The sequence below is a fragment of the Macrobrachium nipponense genome, chromosome 13 (assembly GCF_015104395.2).
Source record: "Macrobrachium nipponense isolate FS-2020 chromosome 13, ASM1510439v2, whole genome shotgun sequence".
NCBI lineage: Eukaryota > Metazoa > Arthropoda > Malacostraca > Decapoda > Palaemonidae > Macrobrachium > Macrobrachium nipponense.
Genome location: NC_087206.1, coordinates 65,376,236 through 65,403,197, shown reverse-complemented (window position 1 = coordinate 65,403,197; position 26,962 = coordinate 65,376,236). Strand labels below are relative to the sequence as shown.

Here is a 26,962-nt window from a genome sequence, read left to right as displayed (position 1 = left end):
AGAAATATGAAGGTTAATTGATGGAAAACTGGTAGAGGAAATTTACGGTTCAGTGTGTAAATTTCTGATTTATTCTTCTAGTTTTTAATATTTTTATGGCCAACTAGTAATGGAAACTCGTCAGTCATTTTATATATAACAAAATAGTAGAATATCCTTCAGTGTACGATGCGATGAACAGTGTATACTTACTAAATGTAAAGAGTACTGTATCAAGATCTGAAGCCTATAACCTGATGTACACCCATATCTAAGCTCTTCCTTCCCCCCACCCCCTCCCCCTCAGCAAGGACCAGGGGGTACAGGTGTCTGCTGATCTCTCAGAACATGTGTCTTCAAGAGAGAGAGAAAAAAGGATTGATAATATTGACAGAAAGATCCTACAAGACGCCAGAAAACGTGTTTTAAATCAACATTTGAGAAAAAAAAATATTAGGCTTTAGAAATAAAATAAAAAAAAATTAGGCTTTAGAAGTTAAATAAAAAGAAAATCTAAATAACAGCTCAAACTCTCAACGAAGAGGTACACGAAAATACGCTTTTGTGGCACAGACTCAAGTCATAGGTGTCAGGTCAGCCTCGGGTCACCGAGGATTTTTACGGATCATTACCGAATTAAAATCCACAGCATTTATTTTATTTTTTATATTTTCTTTACGGTTTTTCTCTTTTATTTTGCAATGTTTAAGTAGTAATTTGATCAAGTATTTTTTTCACCCTTTTTAACGTCTTAGAATGCTTTTCTTATTATATCTACTAATCAAGCTTTGTTGTCAGAAACAGCTCTTCGTAGATAGGCATCTGAGTAACTATATGTATTATTAATATATAGCATGAAGTAGGAAAAGATCTGCTACCTAAGTTGTCCCATAAGATATCTCCCGTTTCTTCTGTCCCACAGACCCTTGAAGGAAACTGACTGTCACGCTTAATGCATTTTTTTTTTTTACCCAGTCTGAACGTATTACTCAAGATGGGAAATCCATTAATACTCTTATTCTATTATAGTAACAAAGTCCAATTGAATGCGTCACGTAAATGTTCCTGGTATTCCTTTAATCTTCGGATAGTTGTCATTGAGGAATCTTCCCATTTGTTCAGAGGAAGTTGTTGTATTTGCTCATATTTACTTCTATAAGCTTGTAATATTTGCTGATGATGATGATTTGATTCAGTCCTTATGACATTTCCTTTTAGGTGGATTGGTTGAAGAAGGTATATATACACGCGTTTGGAATCTCTGCTGGCACTTTCAGGGTGAGGTTAAGTCTCATTCACCTCACCCGTACTTCGACCTATCTCCGTCGAGACTGCTGGCAGTATAACAGTATTATAAATTTTATATAATATATATATATATATATATATATATATATATAATATATATATCTATTATATATAATAGATATAAAGATATATATATATATATATATATAGATATAGATATATATAATATATAGATAGGATAATATAAATAGATATATAATATAAATATATATAGAGATATATATATAGATCTATATATATATATATAGATATATAGATAAAAATAATAGATATACCATTAAAGACTATATATATATATATAATAATATATATATTATATATAGAGATATATATAATTATATATCTATATAGTATATATTATATAATATATATATCTAGATTATATATATATATTTATATATATATATATATATTTATATTATTATATATATAATATATATATTATATATATAATATTATTAATATATATAATATAATTATTCAATATATAGTGAAATTTGGGTACATCTTTTCCATTATACTTTTAAATAAATACTGAATCTAACAAAAACTACGGAAAGATATAACGTACTGTATACAGACACAAAACTTTCATTTCCCCACAGATCCGTCACTAAAGGAACACTTAACATGCATTCAAGTTTTATTTTATTTTGTAAATATTTTGTTATGTAACTGGAATAGAGAGTTTGCTTCGCATGTCCCTCTGATTCTGTAGTCGTTCACGATGGCCTTCGAACTTTGACGTAAGGTTAATCGAATAGCAATAGGTCACCTTGAGACTAATGAAACGAAATTCTTGGAAGTTTTTGTAACCCTTTTTTTTCGCGAAGTATATGTGTTGCTTTTCCTCTTTTGTTGACGTCTGTGAATTGTGATGAACAATTTCTTTTACTGCGTAATCGTTTGTATTTCAGTTTATGTTCGTGTTTGATTTTGATGTCGTTTGTATGCGTATTATGTAACAGTATATTTCTTGATTAAAAACAGATATCTACACGTTCCTCAACATTAATATATCTTGCCTTAATTTAAAACACTAAGACAATTTTTTGTGATTAAGGCTGAGGATTTGAAGATCGACTCCAGTGCCATTAGCTGTATCGTTGGAATTCCACAACAATATCTTAGGGGACATGATGAATGGGGTAGTAAAAGGAAAACTCGAACTAACCTCAGCAAATTGGGTTACAGGGTAGACTGTGCACAGATGTCCATTGTGGGTTTATCATTGCTGAAGTAAAACCAAGAGCATCCTATGGGGAGGCATCACTTGGAGTCTTCAGCCTCCAGCACAGGATCAGTGTAATTTGTGCTCTAAAATATTATGAAAAGGCAAGTAGCCCCTTGTTATAAGTTACGTTGCTTACAGAACAACAACTTCAAGAATCGACTGAAATCCCATAACTACAGTGGACCATACATCAGCACTTCGTTGATGTGAATTACAAGAAAAGGTTCCTTAAGATTACCTTAATAGACTTACTGAAATTATTCACCGGGGGGATAATTATGGGTCTGCTGTTGATTGCAAAAGCATTGAAACTCCCACTACAGCTGCATGATATGAATATTCAGTTGTGTCCTATTGTGTTCTCCCTTCCAGCAGGGAGAATTATCACTGCAGTCGTCCATGACTCTCTGGAACCAAACGAACCGGTCTTGTTAAGCTTCATGGAAAATCTCCTATGATCATTAATGGTTGTACGGCTGCATTGACATATTAGAAACAAATTATTAATTGCCCTGATGATAGTCATGAATTAATTGCTGGAACAGCCATCGTCAAACAAGTGAAAAAGTGGAACAGCATAAAAACTTTTATTTTTTCTTGGAAAGAAGAGAGGAGACAGATTGAGATGAGGAGAAGAGGGGAGAGCGACGGAAGACGAGGAGAGACGAGGAGAGGACGGAGCCGGATGGGAAATGCCTAGAAGGGACATGGGACGAGAGAGGAGAGGTAAGGAGAGAGACGAGAGACGAGAGAGAGAGAGAGAGAGAGAGAGAAACGTGTGCCTTGATTATAAGGAATTATAAATTTAGTACCATGAAATCATGACTGCTACAAGGTCATTATCATTTAAGGCATATAAGTATATATATATATATATATATAGTATATATATATATATATATATAAGATATATATATATATATATACACACACACACATTTATATATCATATATAAAAGTTCCATCTATATGTTTTCAAAAAAAATACGTATCATCCCAAGGAATTCAGCCAGCTCCTCTTAAGCATGAAAAATAGAACATTTTCGACGTCTTGCTTAATCTTACATGACTGTAGGAATCTGGAATCTGAAGATGGTGCCCCCAGGCATTTCATTACACGGTCCTCTCACTTCAACACGAGGAGACGCTGAAGATCTCATGATGAGAAATATTGCTGGCGTATTTTTAATTTCCTCTCTCTCTCTCTCTCTCTCTCTCTCTCTCTCTCTCATCTCTCTCTCTCTTCTCTCTCTCTCTCTAACAGCGGTATTTTTTATATGAAATTTATTTTAACTTTAATACTTTACTTTTGTTCGCCTGAACTCATAAACGCACAAAGCACAAACACTCTCTCTCTCTCTCTCTCTCTCTCTCTCTCTCTCTCCTCTCTCTCTCTTCTCTCTCTAACAGCGGTATTTTTTTATATAAGAAATTTTATTGTAACTTTTTTTGTTCGCTTCTGAACTCAATGACCGCACAAACTCTCTCTCTCCTCTCTCTCTCTCTCTTCTCTCCTCTCTCTCGCTCTCTCTCTCTCTCTCTCTCTATATAATATATATATATATATATATATATATATATATATATATATAATTATTTTATTCAGCTTTGTAATGAAATATTTGGAAAAAGAAAAAAAAATTTCAAGAATATTATTGCTAATATGGCTCTTTTTCATACTTGAAAAATATACATATATATATGTTATACCATAGAGAATAAAGCTTCAAGAAGAAAAGTCACCCGGCTAACAAGACCATTTTCATATTTTCGTAACACGGAATAATATTATCTTCACAGGACAGGAAATCTCGTAAAATGGATTTTGTGAATCAGAAGGTTATTCCATAAAGTTTAATGGAGAAAATGATCCCGCAGTGTCATAAATCCGTCCAACGATTCCCTTAGGAAACGCAAATGATTTATGGAAATTTATGGCTAAACGACTGAATGATCTTCATTATGCTCCCACCACTAGTGGCACCAACCCTTCCCCCTCCTCTATCTCCTAACCCCCGCCCCCCCCCAATTCCTATCCCTCCTACCTACCCCCTGGGTCCCTTCCTTTTCTCATCTGCTTCGTTTCGGTAATCCAAATATAGACTCTTAATTTTAAAAAGCGTGTTAGCCGTAATTTCTCCCTTTGTTCCTAGAGAGTGTTTTTTTTTTTTTTTTTTTTTTTTTTTTTTTTTACGAGAAAAATGGGCAAAGAATAGATTGAGGCTGCTTAAGGAAATTTATTTTTTTTTTTGTTTTTTTTTTTTTTTTTTTTTTTTTTTTTTTTCTTCCTGGGCATTTTTTATTTTTCCCGTTTTTCCCGACTACGAGGCACTTCTGATTTTCCCCGTTTTTCCTTCCTTTTCGACGTGTCTGATTAAGCAAAACCTTTAACTTACGATATATATTATATATATATATATACTAATATATATATATAATATATATATATATATATATATATATATATATATATATCGAGCGCTTCGTCCTTTATAGGACATTGCCTCGACAATGTCTTAGTAAAGGACGGAGACGCTCGACTACTAATTTTCTTGTGGTATTCGCGAATATCATGAAGTCGCGGGCATCTACTGTGATTTTTTTAGCACACACATATATATAGCATATAAATATATTGTTAAACCTATTGCATATATAGTATTTAAATATATTATTAAACCTATTTCCCCTCTGTAAATATTTTGTCCATATTTGAAAATTTAACTGTACAGAAAAATATTTCAATAAAGTTTGCACACACACAGGATACCTACAGCATCACTGATATTTTCATTGTTATTCAGGCAGAACAGCCGATCATAAGAACCAAGGTTTAAAGTCCAGTATGTAAATGTGTATGTATGTATGTATATATATATATAATATATATAATATATATATATATATATATATATATATATATATATATATATATCAACGTATCTTATTTTATACACTCATGGTAATCAAATGCGTTTTTCCAAAGATTAGAACGTCTATCTTTGCCAAGAATAAAAAAAACGAAGATAATAAAATGAAATATGAATCGCGAGAGAGTCAATTAACAAGTTAACATTTAAACAGTAATTCAGATGTCATATCTGCTAGATTTCCTTGTAAACCGGCTGGATTTAAAATTTTTTTTTTTTTTGGCAAAATAGGCGAATCGGAGCCGGCCCGTTTTCTGGGCCATTAGAAGAAGTCCGAATTATATATTCTTTGCCTTAATGAACGCTTCGAAAAGCTATTTGTTATTATTGTGGTGCAAATTACCCTGATTTATGAACGCGACGTATGATCTTGCAGGTAAACAGGAAATTGCGGTTTTTACCCCATAATGAGGTCTTGAGGATCTCTGTGGTCTGTTTTTTTTTTTTTCTTTTTTGCTAACCTATTTTTTGGTTACATTTGACTCATACCTTTCAACTTATCAATTTCCTATTAATGTTCAATTCTCTTTGCAGTGAAAGCCTTGAAATCATAGAGGAGAATTTCTTTTCCTAAAATACCATAAGAAAGATTTTGGATATCTATGCACACACATATATATATACATATATATTTATATGTTGATAGATATTAGTTCAATCCCTTTGCAAGTAATCAGGATTAACCTTACTCGCACTGTCATTCATGTTTCTATGTTATGTAAATGAGTTATAACGCATTGATTACCATGAGTATAAAATATGATACGTTAATATATTTGTGTGTATATATATATATATATATATATATATATATATATATATATATATATATATATATATATATATATACGTATGTGTGTATGTATGTATATATGTATGTGTGTATACACATAAACCCTTTAGAAACCACTAAAAGAGCAAGGAAAGGTGAGAGAGAGATTAGCAGAATTATTTGCTTTTGATAGGTTTTGTACTTTTATGTAAGAGAGAGAGAGAGAGAGAGAGAGAGAGAGAGAGAGAGAGAGAGAGAGAGAGAGAGAGAGAGAACCACCAATTAAAACTCGGCGGCAGTCAGCGTTGCATGTAATCAAACATAATATATAAAAATAATGAAGTAATAATGAAAAAAACTGTTCTCTCCCAATGAACAGCAATGTGGGCATGGAACCATAAGACTTTTTTTTTTTTTCCCTCCATCTTTTGACCGCTGTGATTACTTCGGCTAATTTGAGGCCAAAACTAATATCGTGAAGCAATTAGTGCTCAACTCCCATTTGGATTGTACTGGAAAAAAGCTCTAATGAACTTATTTCCCTCCGACGGTTTCATACTCGAAGAATATTTTTTTTCTTTTCTACTGCTATGGAATTCTAGCTTTTTCTCTCTTTGGACGTGAAGAAAGAAAATATGTAGGGTTGAGAATGCTGTTGTTGTTATTACTATTAATAATTGTATTAATAGTAATGGTTGTAGGATTCAAATTGGGTTATTTACTGGACGTATGAAGAAGTATAGGAATGACGCGATATTTATTAGAAAGTTATTAGTAAATTAATAATAAAAATAATCGTAAATCCGCATGTTATCACTATTTCCAGCAGGATTATCGTGGCGCATTTTTTAAAACCATTGAAAATGAAGCGATAACCATTTCGCTTTTCTATATTTACCCATGATAACCGCAGCATTTTCAATCTGAAGGTTGCGTATATCTTAGAAGAGTACGGACTAACCTCTCTGTCTCTCTCATTTCGTAGGGCGGAAGGTTTATACGTATTCCCTCCAATGGAAGCTTAAGTGGTACTTGAGGATCGAATATATTTCCCGGCCAGTGCAGCTAAATACCGTCTTACCTGTGCGTTTATTTCCAGCGCCTTATAATTTCGACTTCATTCCCTTGCACACCGCCCCCCCTCACCCGGACCCCCCTAAATTCTCACCTTACAGAGTGCCCCCCCCTCCCTCCCCTTAAACTCCATTTTGGGTTTAAATGTCACAACCGCTGTATATTGCAGGGGCCAGGTCAGTCTTGATTTAACTTGGTCATATCAGAAGTTCAGAGCAATCAGATTTTTCTTCTTTGCGCTCATTTACCTTCTCTTTGGCCCAACCCCCCTTCCCACTCTCTCTCTCTCTCTCTCCTCTCTCTCTCTCTCTCTCTCTCTCTCTCTCTCTCATATTTTCCGAGGGTCTGGAGGGATGGATTTGAAAGAGGTAATTCAGAGCACGATAATGTAGCATGCTTCCAGTTATGCTTTCTAGATAATGCGTTAGTGTGCTACATCTTTTGGAAGTGGTTTCGCTTAGGAAGGTTTTTGGCTCACTTTTTTCACTGCCTTATGCCCTAAGGAATTTTGAAAATTAGTATAATTGGATCAGCGAACATGTGTTTTTACGATTATTCCTGTTAGGAATGTTAGCCTTGTTCATTTATATGGTTGTGTATATGTGTATATAGTATACACACACCCCCTGATCCCAACTCCTTGACGAGGTGGGGGGCTTAGGGATCCCACTGCAGAGAGAGTATGCCCCTCTATGCCTATGCTCTTTGCTGTGGATCCAACTGAACATTGGGACCTTTAACTCCTTTAGTCCTCTTCTTATAAATTTTCCCCTTTCCCTTCTTCTTCTTTCGTTGACGACCTTGGCATGATTTGGACATTTGAATTGACTGCTCTTGTTTTAACTTGATGGAGGGTGGAATTGGACGGCATGCCACTTCACCCGTAACTAAAGTACCTGACGTGAATGAGCGAGGGGAAATATGTCAAACCATGCCCGCAGTGCTGGCCCGCCCCGATCTCATGGGACTGACGACCCTTAAGGCATTGTGGGTATGGCGTATATCCAGGTGAGTGTCCCAGAGCAGTTACCACTGTGTAAACATTATTTGCTCCTCCCCCAGTTGGGCCTCCTTGTGAGAGGGACCTCATCCTGGACGAAATTTACAATTTTATTTTATGGAAAATTTAAAAAATACCCCCACGACTTCTGGCACGGATTTGGACCATTCTAACGGAAGCTCAGATCACAAAGACCAGGTTGGTATTAAAACATTAATACCATATACTAAACCTAGGAAACTTCAGTACCGGCATGACCCAACCTTGACTCACTTTGACTCCCTCTTTGGGAGTGAGGTTGTCAAGTTGCTTGGTTTCTAACTATGGAAGCAGAACAAAATATTTCTGCCTTGAAATTAGAAATTTTTTTACTAAATAGACATCCAACGGCAGAAATGTCGTTCAGAAAAATAAGAGAGAAGACTTGGCTTATAGAAGCCACAACAAAAAGCCCAGTCAGAAGACTATTTGTCTTTAAAAATTATAGTTCTATTAATGTTAAATGGAGAAGCATGACAATATGAACAGCATTCAGGGTACCATTGTACTTCCTGATAACAACGACGAACCAATTAATAAGAAAATACTTTTAGACTCGCTCAAAAAGAGATACCCCAAGGTTGAGGATTGCGAAGTGTATGACATGACAAGTAAGAGAGGCAGTAAACAGTAGTAAAAATAGCAAAAATAAAATTTGAGGGTTCGATCTACTCAAAAAATAAAAATTTTAGGACAAAATAGAGAGTTAAGACCCTATATACCAAAGCCACTGCAGTTGTCAAAATTGCAGTAAGTATGGACACACAAAGAGAAATTGTAGGAATGGTCCGTGTGTGCTACTGCGGATCTACAGAACACGCCCACCAAATGGAAGTGCGGTGTTGAACCAAAATGTGTAAACTGTGAGCAGAACCATCATGCAAGATCCAAAGAATGCATGTATTACATATACAACACGGAATTGAAAATGTTAAAAGAAAGAACAGGCATGTCTATAGCTGAGGCTAAATTAGAATTAAAAGTGAGAGGAATTCAAGATCCTGCCAAGAAACGTACATATTCTTCTATAACAGGAACCAGTAATGAACAAAAAAAACATACAGATAGAAGTAACAAGATACAGCAAAGTAGGTCTGAAGAAGTTAGTAATATACAGGAAAAAACTAAGATAGTAAAGAATCAGGAAACAGGTGCTAGTGAATTGGATGATAATCTATCAAATTCATTTGACGTGTTAATGCAAATAGAAACACAAGAAGATACTACCACAGAGGTGGAAGAAGGAAGTTGTGATGTACCGAAAATTAAAGAAAAAAAACGACCTTTGGAGAGAACACCACCAAAAACAAAGAAACCAACTATAATTAGAGAAACATCAGTCAAACCAAAAACCAGAGATATGAAGAAAGAACAAAAACAAAATAAGAACATACCTTTATCTCCTAAAATAATAATAAAACCTATGGATGCAGAGATCCAAAAAGCACCAAAGAAGTGGAGGAGAATCATACCATGATGATGGTGACTATTGCCAAGGGTGATGAGATTACTCCATCACCAATAATTGGTACAATAAGAGCAAATAAAACAGTAGATATACATGACAACATATGTGGCTGTAATGATTGCTTCATTGCATTGTGCAATGAAAACAAAAATATAACAAAAGATTGCTTAACAAACATTATAAGAAATTTATGAAATATAGAAAGAAAGAGGCCACCGATTTAAACACCCATGAAAAGGATGTATGTGTATTGAGCACTTAAAATATTATAAAGATAAACAACTGAATGTGGTAAAATAAAATTTTTAGAAAAAAATTCAAATTGATGATAATACAAAAAAAAGAAAACAAAACACGACGATGTAACATAATATTTTCAATAATTATATTATACAATGGAACGTAAATGGTCTACAGACCAGATTACACCTGGGAGAAGTACAAAGGTTATTAAAGGAATATGAACCCATGATATTATGTTTACAACATGTTAATAATACAATACCAACAATAGGTAAATATACCTTAATATCACATCACGGGAAGAAGAAGGAAATTTAGGTACAGCCATATATGTACATAACAAAGTATGTTTATGACAAAGTACCTGTAAACATTACTGACCTCCAAATATCAGGTATTAAAATTCGAATTAAAAACGAATTTTAATAATAGAATAATTTATACAACCAACCAAATAAACATTACGATATTGATAAACTTGGAGAATTTGTTAAAAATGCCAAAGAACCTATAATAAATAATAGGGGATTTTAATGCTCACAACCAATATGGGATTGTATTGTAACTGTTCAAACTCAAATAGAACAGGAAGTAAAGTAGAAGAACTTATAGATTCAAATGACATGTGTTGTATAAATGATGATGAAGTTAGCACATATTATTCAAAAACACATGGAACATTTTCCTCTGTAGACTTAACTCTCTGTTCAACAAGTATAGTTTGACAAATTAGATTGGAACACAATTGATGACTTGTACACCAGTGATCATTTCCCATATTAATTTCCTTTTTACAAAATACCCAGCTAAACATGTTTCCTCACTATAACATTTTTAAAGCAGATTGGGAACAATAGAAATACATACTAGAAGTATACCGCCATTTGAATATCTGAAAGATCATAAATGAAACTAATAAGTTTCTTGTAACATTCATCAGATGCTGCTGATAAAGCAATACCAAAATCAAAACCCCATAACCAACAAACACAAAGTTCCATGGTGGTCCGAAAAGTTGACAGAATTAATAATATAAAAACACTCAATAGGGAGACGATTGGATAATTTGAATAGAAAGTTCAGTAAAATAAATAAAAAACATTACCAATATTAGAAAGTACTTTACAAAAATGACTATATTGTTGCTAGAAATTGAAGCGTTAAAGCCTCTATACAACAAAATATCAGCAAAATTTAAAAGGAAGTAATTCAGGGAAGAATAATTTCATGGAGGAAATATGTATCAGATCTCTCTAATAATACTCCCATACAAAAAATATGGGTAAAAATTCCGTAAAATAAATGGTACCCATGTGAAACCACCCAGACATGCCATATTAAAAAGACGGAAAAAGAATACTCGATCCAAAAGAAATAAGTAATATAATAGGAGAAAACTTAGCTAATGTAAGTAGTGATAGAAATTAGATGACCACTTCCGCACAAAGAAAAACAATATAGAACTAATAACAATAAATTTCGAAACAATAGAAGACATATATTATAATAGAAAATTTAATATGGAAGAGTTGGAATTTGCTCTCACTAACAGCAATAAATCTGCTCCTGGAGTGGGACAGTATTTGTTTTTGAGATGATCTGCCACTTAGCACCTCTAGCGAAGACATATTTGTTGCAATTTTATAATCATTTATGGCTTAGAAATTTATTTCCTGATGAATGGCGTCAAGCAATAATAATACCTATCCCCAAACCCGGGAAAGATCCAAGTAATGCAAATAACTACAGACCAATTTCTCTAACAAGTTGCTTGTGCAAGTTACTAGAAAAAATGGTAAATACTCGATTTAACATGGCACATTCGAGAAAATAAAATCTTGACTCCCACTCAATTCGGGTCACAGTGCAACAGATCTACATTAGATTCTCTCTCTAACCTCGAAGACCATATACGAAGAGGATTTGAGCGAAAGCAATCACTGTAGCAGTCTTTTTTGACATTGAAAAGGCTTACGATACTACCTGGATAGGTACCCATATAGTTAAAAAGTTTACAAAATAACAACCATCCGTGGACATTTACCTAGATTCATCCAAAATTTTTTAACAAATCGTAGTTTTCAAGTGAGAATTGATGATGTATGTCAAGAACATTTCCACTTGAAAATGGTGTCCACAGGGAAGTGCCCTTAGTGGCACACTGTTACCCTTGCAATCAATGATATCAATAAAAATCTGCCTACTGGAATTAAAAGCAACCTATACATGGATGATTTTGCGATATATTATTCAGCCTCTCGTATTAAACATGCAGAACGCATCATTAATAAAAGTATAATAAAAATAAATGAATGGACCTCATCTGTAGGATTTAAGTTATCCATACATAAGACTCAAGCAGTAGTGTTTTATAAAGATAAAAGGTGGATGAATGGTGAAGTGATAGATTTAAAATCAGAAATCTTAGTATACCAATTAGACAAACTGCAAAACAAAATTTTTTTAGGTTTAGTGTTTGATACTCACTTAAACTGGAAACCTCACATAACATACCTGAAATCAAAATGTAAAAAAGCATTAAATCTAATTAGAAAATTATCAAACACCACTTGGGGAGCCGATAGACAAACCCTTACATTACTGTATAAAGCAACAGTCCTGTCTATAATTGATTACGGTAGCGAAGTATATGGCTCTGCGTCAGAGCAACACTGAAAGCATTGGACCCAGTTCATAATGAGGGCCTTAGAATATGTTTCAGGAGCCTTTAAATCATCACCGACATCTTCCTTACAGGTTTGAATGTGGTGGAACTACCCTCTCTCTCTCCATAGAGAGCTTGTAATAATGAAGAGTGCTTTGAGAATCAAGACAAGCGATTCTTCTCCAACAAAAAAATTATTTGAACAAAGAGATATTTTTATTACAATCATCCACCCCCTTTTCCAATTAGAGCTAGAAGACTGTTTGAGTCACTAAATGTAAATATAGAAATTCCTCCAGTAGTAAAATTACCTCCGACCTTGGACAATGAATAAAATGAAAACTTGCACACAATTAAAATATTTATCAAAAAAATTCTTATTATACGCCATCACACCATAGACAACATACAATAGAGCACCATAAACCGAAAGGTCCACATTATGCAATATACACAGATGGTCTAAATCGGAACATGGAGTGGGATATGCTGCAGTGTCCCAGGACAGATCATATCAGTTCTCTCTACCCAATACAGCTTCAATATTCACAGCGGAGCTTTGCGCAATAGCCTCAGCCATAAGAATAATTAAAGAAAACATCACTAAATAATTTTGTGATTTTTAGTGACTCAAGAAGTGCCATAGAAGCCATCCAGAGTTATAAACCAAAAAATAATATTGTACAACAAATTAAATTATCACTTCACAAATTAGATATTATTGGGAAAAAAGTAGAAATATGTTGGATCCCTGCCCATGTAGGGATCAAAGGAAATGAAGAGGCTGACAAAGCAGCCAAAGAAGCAAATCAAATGACAAGATCAAGTGTGAATCTCCCTATGAGTGATTATGTAACATACATAAAGATGGGTATTATAAGAAAATGGCAACATATTTGGAATGAAGAGTCAGAAAATAACAAATTGAAGCAAATAAAACTGAAGTAGGAAAGTGGAGTTCATCATATCAGAGAGAAAGACATGAACAAGTAATTCTGACACGTCTCCGTATAGGCCATACCCGTCTGACACATGGACACTTGATGAGCAGCCCACGTAGCTCAGCTCCTGAGTGCGCAGAGTGCAGGGAGGTTATAACTGTCAAACATGTTATGCGAATGCCCAAAGTACAACCAGCAACGACTGTCGACAATTGGAAACAGATCTATGAAAGAAATCTTGTCAGAATCCTCTGCATTTTCAGTCATGCCCATTTTTATGTTCTTAAAGAAGTGCAATTTAGTTTGATAAAATATAATCTAAGTAAACTTTGAAAATACGAAAATTATTAGACTAATGAATTTTAAAACAAAACTTTTAAATGTTACTTAACTTATTCTGATTTTATTTTTTATGAAAATATGGATATATGAGTTAATGTATTTATAGTGTGCATGTGTTTCCTGTGTTCCTGTGTGCCTTTGTGCAGTTTTTAGTTTTAATTTTCACTCATTCGTCATCACACCGACGAAAACACTTCGGTGCCAGAGCATTGCCTCTGGCCTAGACATGTTTGTTTTTTTTTAATTTTAATCTAATCCTTCGGGCCAGCCCTATGAGAGCTGAAAGTCAGCTCAGTGGTCTGGTTAAACTAATTTAATAATAATAAAGTATACACACACACACATACACACACATATATATATTATATATATATATCATATATATATATATATATATATATATATATATATATATATATAATATATTGATGTTATTATCAGAGCATCAACTACTTTGAGTACCATCGGATGTTATTGCGTGTTAAGAAAGAAATTAATTTAACTTCTTCGAGTTTATTTGTTTTTCAGTTTTGTTAGAATAAATTTTGGGATTGTCTTCATGAATCTTTATAGCATAGTTTGCTTTGGCCAGCTTTCACATAGTACCACTGCCTTCGGAGAGAGAGAGAGAGAGAGAGAGAGAGAGAGAAGTGGAAACCTAAGTACACGGAGGCAGTAAATAAAGTGAAGGAGAACCTAATCACTGAAGAGATGAAATAAAAACGAACAAAGAACTAAAGCCAAGAATAATAATAAAAATAATATTAAACAAAAATCATCGCCAATATCAGCCAACAGCCAGGAGGTCGTACCTATACTTCATCCTGTAAAACATTCGTTTTGATATAATACGACTCCTTCATTCTCAACCGTCCCTAATATATGGAAGCCATTCTGAGGGAAATCAAGAATGGTTTTCAAAAAAAAGATTTCCATAATTTCTCTTATTTGATGAGATTATCAAGGAATTATTGCAGCTGTCATTTTCCCCCAAAGCTGGTGGTGGATGAATTTTCGTCTGTGGGCGATATTGAATGGAACTGTAAGGGTCCTTTGTCTTGGTGAAATCGCTTTAATGACTTTGGGTTCGGTAAAGGAGAAATGGAAGAGAGAGAGAGAGAGAGAGAAACGAATTCGGGGTGGAGAGAGGAACACAGGAGGGACCCGGAATGATAGCAGCTGATATTGTGCAGTTAGAGGAAAGACTTTTTCAGCTCTCTCTCTCTCTCTCTCTCTCTCTCTCTCTCTCTCTCTCTCTCTCTCTCTCTCTCTCTGGTATCGGTTGTTATTCATGTGGACTAACTATTTCTGTCCTATTTTACTCTAGAGTAAAAAATCTAATCAATGTTTCATATTTCAGTGTCAATTTCATCACAAACTTTTTAACCTTCTTTTTTCATTTCCTCTCTCTCTCTCTCTCTCTCTCTCTCTCTCTCTCTCTCTCTTTCAGTTGGTGTTGCATGCCGAAATTTTATGAAAGTATTTATGTATTTTCCTCTGAGAGAGAGAGAGAGAGAGAGAGAGAGAGAGAGAGCCTTCGCTTGAAATTCCAACGTGGGTGTCATTACCAGAAGGGCTGCCATTTAACCCTCTTGTATGTGACATGCTGAGATATTATTAGAGACATGTCAAAATATGTCGATTGTGGTGATAATTCATAGATTTTCGCTTCGTCAAACTGAATTCGGCAGTGCTCTTGTATGTTATGGTAATGACCCATTACCCACCTCATTAAATCTGGCATGGGCAACCGCAAAATGTAATACATCGTATTCCATTGTTTACACATTCGCACCCTACAGAAATGGGTGTAAGGGTAGCCGAAACGATTTTCTACATATCATCTTTTGGCCATCCCCACATGGAAGAACTTTAGGGGTCAGTCTAACTAATATCTGACTGGTCCCAAATATGCCTGCTAGTTTGGTATGTTCCTCCGGTGCGCTGTGTGTTGGCGGAATGAAGTCATATGACCAGTGCCTTCGTGCAAGAAAGTCAAACCTTGCACCATCTCCAAGAGCAGTTGTAATTGACGGGGCGTACATCTGAACTACATATATCTCAAAAAGCTCTTGGACTCGCTTGCAGAAGATTGTTGAAGTGAATTTTGTAAACTTGGCTGAGGCTTCGTTCTGATTATTTTTATGCCATCCATTTGTTTTCTTCTGCCCTTGAACTGTAATGTAACCTGGAATTAAATTGATTCGTATGAATCTGTCAAGCGTGCTACACTGACCATTGCTATCCAGACCCTTCGTAAAGGGATCAAACAAACCCTTCTTCACTGAATGAGCGAGGTCGGCAAATTTAGTTCTTTAACAGCAAGATATGGGTAAGTGGTTAATAGATGGCATTCTTCAACTCAAGATTGAACGGTAACCCTAGTGTATAAGATGTATAACTATTAAAATAAAACGTATGTGCTTCAAATTAATATGCTAATGAGCAGTGTCTCAAGTGTTTGCATCAAAATTGAAAAAGAAGCCTAAGAAATAAATAAGTAAATAAATTAAATAACAATGCATGTTCCAGACTTTTCAGACACCCAGTCCAAGAGACGAGGAAATCAAGGAAGCTGGAATTTTTCCTAACTGACGGTTTTCTATTTATCGCAGCCCTATAGAGCTTGTTTAGCCTTCAATCATTTTCCTCCTTCTCCTCCTCCTCCTCCTCCCTGATGTTCATCCCATATCCAGTCGCTGAATGATCAAAGGCACAAAGGGAGAGAGAATCGGCTATCGTCGATCTCCCTAAATTACCGTTATGCATTATTGGAAACCATTAAATAGCTTCCATTAATGCGGCCTCGAACAAAAACCATTTTCCTCACGGCGGCGCCGTCTTGTGAGAAACGAGAAGAAGAAGAGTAAAGCCCTATTCTCTCTCTCTCTCTCTCTCTCTCTCTCTCTCTCTCTCTCTCTCTCTCTTATTCCTTTATCTCTCCCAGGTTCTTGTGTCACAATGGTGGCGTTTGATCATCGAACCGAGCTTGGAAAGGAATGACGCGTAGCAGAGTTCCTTTAAAATCCAAAATAACTCTTGGATACCTAAGCGTTGACGCATATAAAACCATGGTTATCAGGAAATCACTTTTAAGTCTGCCAGGACACAGAGAGAGAGAGAGAGAGAGGAATAACTAACAAGCACAAATGGTCATTACATTACTCTGTCGAAATGTAAACTGTCATAATCATTTTAGGAGAAAAATGTCAATGGGCTTCACCAGTTGAATTATTACTCCGTCGAGGATGAAACTATTCATCAGATGGCTCTCTCTCTCTCTCTCTCTCTCTCTCTCTCTCTCTCTCTCTCTCTCTCTCTCTCTCTAAAACCCCCACACCTCCCCCAACCCCACCCTGGCAGCAGCAGCAGCAACCTTTGGAATATTGAATACGTATTGGTTACCTATAATGCGGCAATAACAATTGGATTAAACTCGAGCATAACGGAATTTACGTCCCATGACCGACAAAAGAGGAACTTCTGTCCATGTCAGAACCGAGTGTCGAACGAGATTCATCGTCCTGAATAAAAAAAGTGAGAGAAATCTTTCAGGCGATAATTGGCCATATCTGTACATTCCCGCTAATCTTTCATAATGCAATACGAACGTAAGTATGCATACATGCATACGTGTGTATATATATATATATATATATATATATATATATATATATATATATATTTATATACATACATATATACTTATTATATACACATGTGCATTCATTTAAGTGTGATGACTGAACTGGCCTTGATAAGAATATTTACTTTTAAAAAAGTATGTATTTCTTTCCGAAGGTTGATTGTACACTATAGGTTCTTGATATGTAGGGTAGATCGTAAGGTCTTTACGGAACCAGAGTAAAGACTCGTTAGTTGATTACGGTTCGATGTTCTATTCTACCGAGGTTAGTAGTGATTGTATATTATAAATATATCGATATCGATTATTACGTTCGTAAATACGGTTTTTTTTTTTTTTTTTTTTTTTTTTTTTTTTTTTTTTTTTTTTGCAATTATCATAGTGTACGTTTGCTCGGCATAATTTAGAATTCTCCAGTAACTTATTTTTATAAGTTATTTTTTAACATAATTAACATATATAAAATAGATTTGGCGTTATTTGAATATGCGATCGATTTTGGCGTTATTTGATCGCATTAAATTCTGAAGTCGGCTTCACACCTAACTAGCCATATCTTAATTTATAGCAGTACAAATCCAAAGGTTGATATAGGAATCTCATTTTTCTGCATATAGCTTGTTTTGGGTTTGATATTTTGACAGAGGTCCATTTAACGAGGGGTTCAAAATTGTTGGATAACCTAACCTCGAATGCTGAGGGTAATAGATTCCTAGAAATACTCCTCAAATGCGCTGAAATGTCCCCCCAAAAAACAATGGACCTGCAGAGGCTTCGTCGTCCTTATTAAAATGGATGCCAGATGGCCCCAGGAATTCCTGAGCTGGCCGGCGTCTGACACAAGACTGACTTCGTCTTCCGTATCTCTCTCGTATCGAAGGATGATATCTGTTGCGCGAGAGGACAGATGGCTCTAAAAAAAAAAAAAAAGAGAGACATTTGAAGCCACTGTATTGGAATGGTTTTTCGTTGGTTGAATAGATGTAATGCTTTTGCAAAGTCATAGAAGTCAATCATGGCCTGGAACACCCACATCGTTTAGAAAGTTACCGTTTAACGTTAATTAATGGTCTCTAGATACAAAGTTTTCTTTTTTTAAATTTTAATGGGTCATTAAATGCTGTGCTCGTTATTTTTAGGGTGAACAGATGCAGGGATTTTGCAGTCTCAAGTGTCAATCAAGGCCTGGAGCACAACTCATCCTTTAGAACTGTGAAGGGTGATGTCATTGCATTTCTCATGTTGTATTTGCTTGGTTGTCTTTTCATAAATTTATCTGGGAATTTTACAAGACATGATCGTTATCTTTTAAGTGACAGTTTGTACACGAAACTCGGTAAGAAACGTCATTTAGCTATTTTTGTATCTTGGAAGGAGTCGTGTATGCTGGCAGGTAAGCATAGCAAGTTGTCTGTCTTGATCTGATAGTGCGAAAGATTGTGTAAGAATGTGCTTTGAAGTGAACTGAGTTTAGAGAAAGATAGGTGTGTTATGTGGCTTGGGGCTTTGTATACCTCGTGGACCTGTAAGTTCATTTTGAAAAATTTAAATGAAATTGGAAATTAGTGAGATTACAAATAAATAGCAACAATACGTTCTGAGCTCATCAACATACGTATACTACAGTATTCACAGGTTGAGGTTTTATTAGGGCCTGTGGACCGAGAAGTACTTTCATCTCTCTCTCTCTCTCTCTCTCTCTCTCTCTCTCTCTCTCTCTCTCTCTCTCTGTGACTCCTTCACCGGGTTATTTATTTACTTGACCTGTGCTTGTTATTATTCCCGTAGCTTCTGCAATTACCCGCCAGACAGATGGCAGTATATGATCCCTTGACACTTTTTATGCAGAAAATGTAAGAATCATTATGACTTGCTTCACAAGCATCATGTCATGCTCATCAATTAGGGTATATTCGAATTTTATTTATATTATACATACATACATTATTATATATTATACATTATAATATATATATATATACATAATATATACTATATATATATATATATATATATATATATATATATATATATATATATATATATATATATATATATATATATATATCTATATATATATATATATATAGATATATATATATATATATATATATATATATATATATATATATATATTATACGTATATATAATTTGTATAATTATTATATTAAGTACCCAGAAAAGATATTTTTCGTGATTAGTATCTACTTTAGTAAAATTAATACTACCAATTTTTTTTCAGACTTAGTCGCAAGGCATATTATTTAAAAAGCATTCAGACACGACGCGTTCCTCTAATCGACCAAGTTTCTCATTACAGGAATCACTGAAGGACAAAAGCTTCATTTAAAATAATCGTACAGTTCTCTTGCAGACAGGCCACATTCTTCTTCGTGGTAGATTGCCGTCATTCCTCTTTGAGGGTCGACATTATTATCCTTCACTAATTAAGTACCTCAGAAATAAGTATCTAGTTACTGTTAAAAGTGCTGCAATCAGTTTTATTTTTTTTATTGTGTGTGTGTTTTTTTTTACAGAGCTCATTTGTATGGTGGGGAAATCATTTGTCTGTGAAGAAAATGCCATTTTGGTCGAATCTCAAAACTGCTACTTTCGTGTCACATTTCTTTATTTTTTTTAATAGAGAACTTTTATATAATGTGTATGATCCTAGTATTGAAGATCTTTAAATCGTTTGAATCATATTTAATACTCTCGTGTTTTATTTGAGGGTTGTTTCGTAATCAGGGTTGTTATTTTTTTTCTTTTTTTCCACCATAACTCCCAAGAAATCCATTACTGACAGAAGGGGAGAAAATGCAATTAAAGAAAACATGGAAGCTGGTTTCTTTTCTATTATTTTTCGAAGCTGTGTTGTGGGAACGACATGAGGCAATTATAAAGGAAGACAAATGATGACTGCAAGCATGTGTTGTAGTGAGCTGGTGCCATAACTCGAGTCGTATTTAAAAGACTTCTCTTCTCGCTACCAAACGACCTTTGCAAGGATGTAATTTAAATGGTTAAAGTAACGGGGGCGAGGTCGGGCCTTTTATAAACCGAGGTTGCATAATGGCTCTAACATGGCCCAAGGAACGCGCTTGGTGTGCGTCCGGGGTTATAATTTTCTGGCCTCAATGGGTCATGTCGGATTCCATTGCTTGCCCCTTTCTTGCGGATGTTTATCGGCGGATTCTTTGCTTTCTCCCGCGTGTGCGTGCGTGTGCGTGTGTGTGTGTTTGTGTGTGCTTTCTCCAAATGGTCCTTCAAGGATCTTGTTGCTTTCACATACCTGCGTGTCATAAAATAGTGGGATTTTGTTATTTGTGGCTGTGGGTTATTCGGGTGGAGTCGAGGCTGGGTCTCTCTCTCTCTCTCTCTTTCTCTAATTATGCTGTGATTATTATTGAAATATTAGGATGATGATAATGCTTTCAGCATTATGGACTAACTTTAAATTTGACAGATAAATATTTCCAATTCCTCTAATATATTAAAGACAGTCTGCACAATTATTTATAAAACGTTTCAATTTGTGACAGTTTTAGTGATGAATGGTATCTCTTGTTGCCTTCGTTAAAAAAACATAGGTTTTTAAATTGCTTTTTATTTGAAGTTTATGATTTAAATAGAAAAAAGAGATTTTCGCAAGAATTTTAGAGTTTTAATCAGTTTTATATATATCAGAATGTCATTTTGGGAAAAATAACTTTTCTTTTATTTTCAACCATAGAAGTTAAAACGTTTCTATTTATCTATAGGTGCATTTTATGCCTCTGTACACATTTATACAGACACCCCCCATAACACACACACACACACACACCCATATATATATATATATATATATATATATATATATATATATATATATATATATATATATATGTGTCTGTCTGTCTGTGTCTGTCTGTGCTGTCTGTCGTGATCACGCATAAATTACATTTACGGTTGATATTCCGATATTGGCCTTTTAGTCTGCTATATGCTCCCAAAAATAAATAAATAAATAAACAAGAATAGTAAATAGTAATCTTGAAATATGTAGCTCCAGCCCTAAAGAGAAAGTTGCATTAGACAAAGCAATATTATTAAGGGATCAAATGAGAAACTATTATCCCGAGAGAAAAATCCCCTAACGCTTTGATGCGGAAATCTAAGAACCACTTACATGATAATTGCCGAGTTAGTGGTTGTTATACCATTAGCGTTAATGGTTAATATTTTTACAATATTACGAACAGGACTGGCAGCCTGGTTCTGACGTCTTATGCAACAGCTTTTAGTGGCAGAGGTTACTTATTTTCCTTATTTTCCTTTCCCTTTTCATCCTTTCATCTGTTCCCCTGCTTTATTCATTCGTGTCCGTTGGCTTGTCACACTTATATTTATTATCTATTTTATATTGTCAGATAAAATCTGTTTGCCTTTATCCATTGTTATATATATATATTTATTTTATATATATATATATATATATATATATATATATATATTATTATTATATATATATATATATATATTTATATAATATATATATATATATATTATATATATATATATATATATATATAATATATATAATATATATATATATAGATATATATATATATATAAATATATATATATATATATTTATATACACACACATTGCACATGCATATATACATATACACACGCACACATGCATATGTACATGTACACACGCAAATACATACACGCACATCTAAATTTATCTTTCACGGTGATAACACCGTGATGATATTAAGTAATTCCCGGCTCGGCCAACGCGGAATCAGAGGACTTTATTTCTGGTGATAGAAATTCATTTCTCGATATAGTGTGGTTCGGATCCCACAATAAGCTGTAGGTCCCGTTGCTAGGTGACCAATTGGTTCCTAGCCACGTAAAAATATCTAATCCTTCGGGCCAGCCCTAGGAGAGCTGTTAATCAGCTTAGTGGTCTGGTAAAACTAAAATATACTTAACTTAGCAAAACTTAAAAAAAAAAGAAAAAAATGCAGTCACGATGAAAGAATGCAGGATATATCTTTTGCCTTTATTGAAACGCATTTCCAAGCAAACTACATACAATTTGATTAATCCAGTAGACATAACGGAAAAATTGAACAGCTCCACGACTAATCCGAACTTTCGATTATTACTGATTGATATTTGGTCCGTATTTAAAAATGGCAGCTACCTATTGAATTGTTATCAGACTGCCACAAAAATGAATTAAGCGGATTGGATTTGCCACTAACAGTCAGTCAAATTTTGGGATGGATTGAATCGTGTGTTTGTGATTGTTGTAAGTTCATTTTTCAATGGAACATTTAATAAACAGACATATGTGTGGCGATGGGTAGTCCTCTATCACCAGTTCTCTGAAGTGCTTGTATGGAATTGTTTTAAAAGCATTTTATTCTTAAGATTATTCAAATGTCCGTACTCCAGTTTCGTTATGTAGGAGAAATTCGGCTTTATTCCCTAAATGTGCAAGTTTTACTATAATGGGCGTAATGTCTGTTTGTCGTCTGTCATTCAATCACGGCCAAACGGCTTGTCCGATTGGCATGAAACTTGGCAGAGTTATAGTGGGGACCCATAAGATGGTTTATAATGGGGTTTTATCCTACCTCCCTGTCCGGCCCTCCGAAGGGGGCAGGGATGAGAAGGGATTCCCTGAAACGCAGCTGGTTCTGCCCGTGAAACGAGGCTGGTTACGCCCGTAGACTTAGTTACTTTACGAATTTTCATACATAATTTCCGTATACATATGTTTGCTAGTGTAACTAATGCGAGAGATAGAAGAGTTTCAGTGTAAATTTAATGTATACATTAAAGCCGCTAATGAATTATTTTCTATACATTTTTCGGGACTTATTAGTAATATAAAAACTATAATGCTCTTATTGGGTTTGTTGAAAATATTCAGTGCCAATATAGATTTATTTTTATATGAAAATACCTGAAAAAAAAAATGCATATAAGACATGAGCTTTTCCAGAGTACCAACGTGAAGTCCCTTGTCAGAATATATATGCTTATTTATGCTGATTTATTACGACACCTCAAGCCCGAAACAATAATGCTTGTTTCCTTGGGACGGATTGCCCCCATAGCAGTATATTAAAGAGATGTAAAAATATTGTACCCAGAAATCTCCTTGAATCTGCGTTAATACTACAACTGACAAAGGAGGATGTATTAGTTTAAATCCCAGTTTTTTGCAGTCTTGACCTTATTCTGCACAAGATATTGAAAAGAAATTTAAACGAGAACGTCAGTGATCCTGGGTAAATGTCCTTCATCCTCACCTTGTTCTATCCATGCACTGGAGTTAACCCCCACAGAGCTGTTCTTCACCTGAAAGAGATAATCCAAATTTAATGACTGTTATAATACAGTAAAATGGTCATATACCTGCATTACTCAGTTGCTTGTAAAACCTACCCTCTTTCGTAATATTTTGTTCCTCTATATGCAGTTTCTGTGAAAATGCTTTAAAGGCGAATTGTCTTGCATCCTTTTGCTCGTGGCCATACGCTCTCTCTCTCTCTCTCTCTCTCTCTCTCTCTCTCTCTCTCTCTCTCTATATATAATATATATATATATATATATATATATATATATATAAAATGTGTGTCCATGTATATTTAAATATATAATAGTTACTCATATGTTATTATTCATCTGTTTTTTTCCCGTTCTCTCTCCTCTCCATTTGAATTTTTCTATCAATTTTGATCAAATTCAAATTGAGCTTTTTACTACTATCAGTATTTTGGTTTCCCAGGTTGCTTTTGACTTGTGTAAAAAAAATATCTTGTTGCCGAAAATCTTTCTTCATCTCGGTTAATACAACATTTTGGTAAAATTACTTGTCCTAAGTCGGATTATGCTCGTATAATTTACGTGCTTCTTAAATCTAAGGCGGCTTGTTTCATCAGTGATCTAACATTTCCCTATAGATCGGACTTGCGTCCGTTGACGGCCATAGACCTCTTTTTATCCTTAGAACGGCTATTCATGACTGGCTTACTACCGAATGATATGATGATAAATAAAGTTTATCATAGTAGCAAATCAAACAACCTCTTGACATTTAAGAAAATATATACGGTAGGTTTCAACAGCAACAAGAAATCACCTTTCCGAGGGACAGAATGTGAACCGTTCCTTCAAATTGATGGTGTCATTTTTAGTAAATTTACGTTCGCGAGTTTCAGAAGAAAATTCTCGGAAAGAAGAAGAAAGGTAGATCGAAAATACATAGTGATATGTCTGTCTGTATGTGTGAGAAATACGCAGAATTATGCGTGGGAAACCCAATGTATAATTCTTAGTTGTTTCTCTTGCTTAAGATTCACTTACAAAATAAAAAAAAAAATGAAGATTTATTTACTTTGAAGACGTCTCTGGGAAAAAATAGGCAAGTTGATATATAACTTCAGCTTTTACAAAACGAATCGTAATCTTGATTTATGGATCAGTGGTAATATTGAATCGCCACATGGTTTAAAAAAAATATAGTAAGTATATAAATTAAGCGAACACCTACACGTTGCTCAAAGGACTGCAGAGGTTTCAATGAATACTGGATATTCATATAATGACTTAGGGGGAATGTAAAAATAGACACTTCCAGTGTACAATATGTACAACGTAAAGCATTTTATGATTGCAGGATAAAAAATTGATGAACGAATTTCACAAGACGGCCAAAAGAGGAGTTAAATCTATCCCTGGTAATGACGCCATCAGCTTAATAATAGAAATAAATGTTCGAGATCAGCATTTCTCTCTCTCTCTCTCTCTCTCTCTCTCCTCTCTCTCTCTCGGAGAGAAATGACATCCCTCAACTTGTTCGTGCAATAGGAGTCAAATTCTGAGCATACAAAGACTGACAGAGCGGCTTCCCAAAGCATCCTATTACTGTATTATCACTTTTCCCAAAGCAGATGCGAGTAATGAAGCATGAACCATGACCTCTGTAAAACAAAAGAGCCAAACGAAGAAATATTGCCGTGTAAATCGCAATTAAGTTCACGGTATTGAATTATTGCCGCATCCATTAAATGCAAATATCCCCGGGTAAGATAAACAAGTTCCTGGACGTGATTACACTCTCGTGTTTGCGGGTATATTGTTCTCCTCGCTCAGAAAGTAGTAGTAGTAGTAGTACTTCTCGGCGTGCATTTATATGCTAATGCTGATGAGCTCATTTCTACTATTAAAGCTCGAGATCGCCTCGCTATTCATCATCTTTGAGCTCAGTTTGTAATTATGCTTTGGGGCTTTTGTGACAAGGGTGCATTAAAAAGGTGAATGACTTCGGCTCCGAGATTTATTGCCGCTTTTAGATAAGGCAAGGATGTGCTTCGCTTTATTTTTATGCTGGATGGAGCGCCAACCGCTGCTAACTGGGTGCAAGAGGTCAGACAACTGTTAAGAGTATGAAGGGTCTTGCATGCGAGGCAGCCAGAGTTTTTCAATGAGGAATAGGGTGCTTCTCAACGAAGGTTAATGATATGTTTTGTATATAGGATAATAATATATATATATATAAGATATTATATATTATATATATATATATTATATATATATATATATAATAATATATATATATACATATATATATTAGCTGAAGCCACTGGGAAAGTTAAGCATGACAAGACAGAGTGCCAAGTACTTTCGTGTATTTAACACATCTTTGTGCCCCCGAAGATGTGTTAAATACACAAAAGTACTTGGCACACTGTCTTCTCACTTTCAACTTTCTTCCTGGTGGCTTTAGCTAATAGAACAAACTCGTTTGCTTACTTGTGTGAGTTTCTTAGTATATATGTGTGTGTATGTATGTTTTCTTGTGTGTATGTGTTGGTTAAATACGCCTTATCCATTTATAACGAGTGTCCGGGTGCAAGAATAACTGTTTGATTAACAGAGACACAGCAGAATGAAACGAAATATACCTAAGAAAAATAATAATAAATAAATGAAAATACAAATTCTGCCCAGCTCTTGACTCGGAGCTGGTACCAAAATTTTTGCTTGAGAAGCAACGTATAGCCCTACTCCTAGTGCATATATATATTATATATATATATATATATATTTACTAAAAATATAAAATAAATAAAAAAAAAAAAAAATATATATATGGATATATATATATATATTTCTCAGTATATATCTATGATGTGATGTTAATCCTTTCCATTTTCCGTGATGCAATCATTTTATTATCTTTTTTTCTGAAATTGTTCTCTCATCTTTGTCTTGATTCAAAGAGTCCTCGACAAGGATCCGCCTAC

General features: G+C 34.5%; 1 long non-coding RNA gene across 1 annotated transcript in view; it reads right to left on the bottom strand.

Annotated features, from left to right (window-relative positions):
• Nucleotides 1–24,074, bottom strand: part of LOC135225855 (uncharacterized) — a 48,644-nt gene extending 24,570 nt beyond the window's left edge. The window contains exon 1 of the long non-coding RNA XR_010317101.1: nucleotides 23,963–24,074. This is a non-coding gene — a long non-coding RNA (uncharacterized LOC135225855). The remainder of the gene's footprint in view (nucleotides 1–23,962) is intronic.
• Nucleotides 24,075–26,962: the final 2,888 nt, after the last annotated feature.